The 6,959-nt window shown below is 41.2% G+C and overlaps 1 protein-coding gene across 2 annotated transcripts in view; it reads left to right on the top strand.

The window, feature by feature from the left end:
- LOC149200665 (uncharacterized) overlaps positions 1 to 6,959 on the top strand; it is a 337,216-nt gene that overhangs the window by 95,364 nt on the left and 234,893 nt on the right. The gene's annotated exons all lie outside the window — the stretch shown is intronic.

The raw sequence follows: 6,959 nt of genomic DNA, 5'->3' as shown, positions 1-6,959 counted from the left end.
TACTTCCAACCAATGGCTCTTAGATACGGGCTTCAATTTTGAGTGCACGGTCTAGAATTTTATACTGCTCATAAAGCTGGAACATACCTTGGAATCTTAGATGTTTGTCATAGAATTTGTCCCATATGCGTCAAGACACTGTTACATTCTTTTTTTTTTGGAGTCACTTGTTCATTCCTTCTGGATAGACGTCAGAATAATTGACTCCACATTTCTGTTTTGCGCCCAGAATTTATGCCTAGAAAAGTCTGAATCCAATGCTTCAGTGAGAAGAACATAGGACTGCAGAGGATGTTCTAGCTCACAACAATAACACAAAACTCAAATTGCCTCATTCGCAAGCCAGACTTCCTTCTTCGCTGGTCTGTTGATGAGTTAAGGCTTGACTGACTTCAGTTTTGATCCTTCAATTGCAGATGTGGCATTGCCTTTCAGAAATTTGTGCTTCAAATTTAGGTTTCATTCTGCTTTCCAATACTTGAATTGTGCATGGATCAAATGCCAAAGCATATACAATACAACCTTCAATTCTGTCACAGAAATGTAGATAATTTTTAGGGCACGCATTACAGATTTGTAATCCAGAATTTCCAATCGAATCTTGATGAACTTTCTTTCCTTCGCTGGTTAAGTTATGTCTAGAATTAATGCATTGGGACCTCAGAGATGCCACATAAATGTGCCCCAATGTGCGCCGACTCACTGAAATGTACTGCAGAGATATCTTTACTGTGCAAATCAAGCAGCAGAGATATAAACCCAGAATGATGGCCGAATAGCTGTGATGCTTGAACTTTAGATGGCTCAGGACTGTGTCTTCCACCTGCAAAAACTCAGATGAATCCCAAAATTCCCAAATCAAACTTCAACCAACCAAATCCTATCTTGTGATTTCTTTGCTGTCTCTACAAGGGTCGAAAAAAATTTCAGAGTTATATTAGTCAAAATGATAATCGTTGAGTTCATCTCTTTGGAGGGTAAATATGGCTTCTTTTGATAGACTTAGGAGAGATTTCAAAGGATGTAATGAGTTCCTTATTTTGAGGGAGACTCCAAATTTTAAATTTGAATTTTGGAGGGAGACACCTTTCATAGGGTTTTGAATCTTGAACTTAATTTGCCTTTTAGGCCTAAAATTCCTTCTCTTTGATGTATGATTAAAATTTAAGCAGTGGAATGCCATGGGAAAGATCTTTGTGAAAATTCTATTACTGCAACAACTGATTTATTTTACCTACTTATTTCCCAATAAGTTATTCATGGAAATCCTTCAGTAAACATTAAAATAAATTCTACTACAGATATCACATCATAATACCGAAACAAACACGCACAAGAATTAACACATCGACACAAATATTTTGGACAATTAACCCCCGGAAAAACCCAATGTGGGAAAACCGGTGCAGCAACAGAGGATTTTGTTATTCAACGATATTTCAGTACAACTGGGTGCCAAATTGGCTTACACAACAGAGAGAAAAAATTCTTCGGCACTTCCCCCAGTCTTAGCGTCAGCCTGGCTGACCTCTGCATAGCTCCCAGACCCTCTACGTCAGCCCCTGCCTCTCTGCGTCAGCACTGGGCCTCTCTGCATCACCCACACAGGCCCTCCAGTGACTGCGCAGTCTGCAGCCTCTGCGTCTGCCTCTCCAACCTCTGCGTTGTTCTCCTGGTGCTGTTCCTGAGTCTCTGTTCTGTACTTGTTGCCTCTTGTTGCTTTCCAGACCACTAGTTCGAATTTCTCAGCTAACCCCGCTCCAGAAATCGAACTGACGGGTCTCCCTCAATGTGTTCTCCAACTGACCCTCAAGCCTTGTCTTATACTTTTCTTGTTGGTCTTCCAACGATCGAGATTAAATTTCTAATCAACGACTAAGATTAGATTTGGCTTGATCCATGACTTTTGGAACCTTCTAACCAAGTTTTATATTAATACCCATTAATATTTTTTTTTTTCCTGAGTTTTGACTTAGGAACTCCATTAAAAATATTAATTATTTTAATATCTCCCAAATCGGTTAGAATCTATGCAAACCATTTCTGGGTCTTGGAGATCTCATGTGCTTTAGCCTCTCCACCAATTTTCATGGCTAGAGCACATCCGATGCTACCCCAAATCAACACTCCCTCTTAGCGAGGATTGTGCTCTAGTAATACCCCACACTGTGCATTACTCTGATCATACGACATCGGTACCTGTGCTGATGCTAAGCCTCCCTCCCCAAGATCCTCTGCACTGCTGCATCTTGTACTGCTGCGCATGGCTCTATCACTGCCACTGCTACATCTGTACTACAACTCGCTCTACATCCATGCTGCTGTTGTTTCATCTTCCCAACACTGCATCTGCATTGCAACTCCCTTTGCATCCGTGCTACTGCTGGTTCTTCTTCCCAACAATTGTGTTGCTGCTGGTTCTTCTTCCCAACACTATCTTGACATTGCAAACTCCTTCTCAACATGTTGCATCGGGCTATTGCTGACTGCTATTGCCCTGCAACATCATACACATTTCTGCTATTGAAATGGATTCTTTATCATCCCCATCTTCTCCATGAAATAATCAAACTTGGTTCTTCCAAGGGCCTCGGTAAGGATGTTTGCCACCTGTTCTCCTGTAGGAGTGTAGCTCAATTGTACAACTCCTCGTTGGACATAGTGTTTGACAAAGTGACACCGGATATCAATATGCTTTGATCGATCGTGAAACATTGGATTCTTAGAGAGCTTGATGCAACTTTGATTATTGCACATGATCTCGGTCACCTCCATCTTTCTTTTGAATTGGTTCACAAGCAGTTTTCTAAGCCATATGGCCTTGCACGAAGCTCTGCTTGCGACCATATATTCTGCCTCAGTTGAGCTCAAAGCCATAGATTTTTATTTCCTATTGCACCAGGAGGTCATTCCTGGTCCAATGTTGAAACAATGCCCAAATGTACTTTTCCGATCAACTGAACTTCCTACCCAATCTGCATCAATAAACCCACTCAATCTAATATCCTTACCCCTGGTGTACAAGAATCCATAATCGATTGTTCCCTGTAAATACCTGAGAACATGTTTTGCGGCTGCCTAGTGCGCCTTCTTCGGCTCCATGAACTGACTGAGGGTGTTGACAACGTAGCAAATGTTTGGCCTGGTATTGACCAGATACATCAAGGACCCTATGAGCTGCCTGTATAAGGTGGGATCAACATCTTTGTCTTCTGATGCATCAATCTTCTTCCAGTTGGTTATCATTGGAGTAGCCATGGGTCTACAGTCCTCCATCCTGAATCTCTTCAGGATTTCTGTAGCATATCTCCCTTGCCCAAGGAAGATCTCCCCCTTTTGCTGCCAAACTTCCAACCCCAGGAAATAATGCATTCGTCCCAAATCCTTCATGTCGAACTCCGTGGCTAGATTCTTCTTGCAGTCCCCTATGAGCTTGGATGATCCTGTCAGGAAGAGATCATCCACATATAATACTAAGATTAGAGGCTCATTCTCTACAACCAGATAGTAGAGATTTGAATTTGCGTCACTCTTGACAAATCCCATTCGCCCATACCACGCTCTAGGTGCCTATTTTAGCCCATACAAAGCTTTCTTCAATTTGCATACATGAGACTTCTTCTCATGTGCCTCAAAGCCCTTTGGTTGTTCATTGTATACCTCTTCTTCTATCACACCATTTAGAAATGCCGTTTTGACATCCATTTGATGGATCTCCCACCCCATCTGTGCTGTAAGAGATATCATGGTTCTAATAGATGTATACTTGGCTACCGGGGTGAGGGTCTCTTCATAGTCAATTCCTTCCTTCTGAGCATACCCCTTAGCTGCAAACCTGGCTTTGTATTTCTCAACACTACCATCTGCAGCATATTTAATCTTGTAGATTCATCTCGAACCTACCACTGATCTGTCTTGAGGCCTTGGCACTACCTCCCAGAGATCGTTCACCATTATGGAGTTGTACCCCTCTACCATCACATCCAGGCAAACCTGATGTTGAGTTGCCTCCTGAAAACTAGCAGGCTCCCCATCCTGAGCTACTAATGCCTGATATCTATTTGGCTGTTTTCGCTCCCTCTTATTGTTCCTTGGCGCACCGATGGAGTCCTCTGCATCACGCAGAATTTGACAAAGTTCCTTGTTCGTTCTTCCTCTGCCAGCAGGTGCTTCTGTTAGCTCTCCTCATCCTGAGATTCTTCCTGACCCGAGGAAGAATTCTTTTCTTCCATTGGTTGAAGAGGTTTGATCAACCTTCCTCTTTGGACTGCTCCTTGGAAGGCATTTCTCGAGATTTCCTGCAAGCCCTATCTTCCATGAACTTCACATCTCGTCAAACTACTGCCTTCTTGCTCCTTGGAAGACAGATTCCGTATGCCTTAGCGTTCTTGCTATATCCCACTAGATATCCTTTTTCTGCAGTTTGAACTAGCTTCTTCCTTTTTTCCTTGGGTATGCAGCAATATGCTAAGCTCCCAAATATCCTGAAATCACTGACTTCAGGTGTCTTCCCTGTGAAGACTTTCTCTAGAGTAATCTTGCCCAATGCCCGATGAGGAGTTCTATTCTGAACATAGACAATTGTGTTGCATGCTTTTGCCCATAGGAATTTTAGCATATCCTGATCATACATCATGGCCCTAGCTACTCCATTCTGCTCCGGATTGTACGGAGCTGTCCACTCTCTTCTGATGCCCTCCTTAGCGCAAAATCAGTGAAGTCCTTATCGACATATTCTCCACCATTATCTGAGCGCAAAACTTTTATTTTCTTCCTAGTCAGATTCTCCACTAGAGCCTTGAACTCTTTGAATCAACAGAAAACCTTGTCCTTGGTTTTCAAAAAGTAAATCCTAGTTTTCCTTGAGTGTTCATCAATGAAGGTCAAGAAGTACTCGACACCACTAAGAGCTTTAGTGGACATGGGTTCGCAGATATCTGAGTGTGTCAATCCTAGTACAACCTTGGCCCTGTTTTTACTTCTAGGAAATGCTACGTTGGCATATTTTCCTAGAGCACATCCTCTATAGACATCATCTTGTTCCGTACTATGATTTGGAACTCCTGTTATAGTGCTCCTGAGAATTCTCAAAGCCCCATGGTGCAAATGTCCCATTCTTCTGTGCCATAGTTCGTTCAAATCCTTGTCTCCATGAGCTGCAGTTTCTTTTACCAGCTCGGGTGTTTGACATATACTTTCTCTTTGATGAAGAAAACACCATAGCCTTTGCCTTGAAGTTGCGACAGGGAAAGTAAGTTCATCCCCAATCCTGGTACATGCAACACATTGGTAGCACATAACCGCTTTCCCGTTTCTGTTTGAAAAACTATGGTACCCCTCCCTACTGGAGTACATTTTGCCTTGTTCCCCATGGTGATATGAAAGTTCATCTTTTCCTCCCGATAATCTGAGAAACATTCCCGGATTCCCGTCATATGCCAAGAGGCCCCACTGTCTATATACCATACCTCTGATGATGCAGAGCTAGTCACACAAGCCACTTCTTCTTCTAGCTTGGAAGCCAACATAGAGAAATCGAAATCACTTTCTCTTGTGCAATTTTTTGAAAACCTGTGCGAGTCTCCTAGCGTAGATGCCTCTGCATCATAGTCTCGACCTATAATTGATTTTTGTTGAAAATAGCAACAAGAAATGCTAAAAATAGAAATGCTAAAAATAACATTGCTATAGATAGCATTTCAGGATATATTCCAATTTTAATTTGTCCTTGAATTAAAATTCGAATTTAGTCTCACCAGCTGTTTGAAAAATAATTAATTAATTCATCTTGAGTTAATTAGTTGAAGAAATTCAAACATGAAGTCTTTGTGAAGTCATGCAATAGTTATCCCTTTGATTGAAGAAGTTATCCCTTAATTAAGGAGATAAGGATGAGTTGTATTTGGGTTGTAATTAGTTAGCTCAGTTAACTGAGTTAAGTCCAATTAAATTAGTTCCAAACAGTTGGAGGAACTAATTGTGAGTTCAGTCAGTTAATGCATGCATGCATGCAACTATTGTTCTCCAGATCACTGAAGATTCTCTCATAAATAACTCATGTATGTCAGTTGAGACAAAGACCCAGTTGAGACTAAAGACAAGGACATTGTATTATCAGTTGGAGGAATTTTCCTATAAAGGAAACTCATCCATGCAGAAGGAACAAGGTTCCTTGAGGATTGCACAGTTTTGATAGTGTGTTAAGAGCAGTGTTACACTGGGTGAAGGAGATCATCCCAGAGGTAACAACGCAAGGAAATAGGAGGCGTGGAGAGCAGAGGAGAAGGTTTGTGAGAAGCCTTGTTTGCCTGTGAGCATCCAGGAGGATTGTACTGAGAGCTGGTTAGCTGAGGTTGCTAAGGCTTTGTGTAACCTTGATGTATTTCCACCTTTTATGATAATACAGATAGTGGGGTTTTTAGTTGAGGCTTTCCCCAGAGTATTCTTTTGTGTTTCATGTGTATTGATTCTTCTTCTCTGTTATATGTGTTCTACTTGATCTTGCTCAAATCGATTAAGCTTCCGCAAGTTTGATTGTAGAAGTAGATTAAGTATTTTGCTTTAGTTATATTGCATAATTAGGTTAATCTACAGTCAAAATTTCTACAATTTTCCCTTCCCGTCTCTGATTACTTGCTCTGATACCATGTGAAAATTCTATTACTGCAACAACTGATTTATTTTACCTACTTCTTCCTCGATAATTTATTTATGAAAATCCTCTAGTAAACATTAAAATAAATTCTGCTGCAGATATCACATCATAATACAGAAACAAACACATGCACAAGAATTAACACATCGACACAAATATTTTGGACATTTAGTCTCGGAAAAACCCAATGTGGGAAAACTGGTGCAGCGAGGGAGGATTTTATTATTCAACAATTCTTCAGTACAACTGGGTGCCAAACTGGCTTACCCAACAGAGAGAAAAAATTCTTCAGCACTTCCCCAGT

The sequence above is a fragment of the Pinus tabuliformis genome, chromosome 2_1, assembly GCF_031772625.1.
Source record: "Pinus tabuliformis cultivar Carrire ecotype Pingquan chromosome 2_1, CPIR1, whole genome shotgun sequence".
Classification (NCBI taxonomy): Eukaryota; Viridiplantae; Streptophyta; class Pinopsida; order Pinales; family Pinaceae; genus Pinus; species Pinus tabuliformis.
The sequence above is the reverse complement of the archived record's forward strand: the minus strand, read 5'-3'. Positions and strand labels throughout refer to the sequence as shown.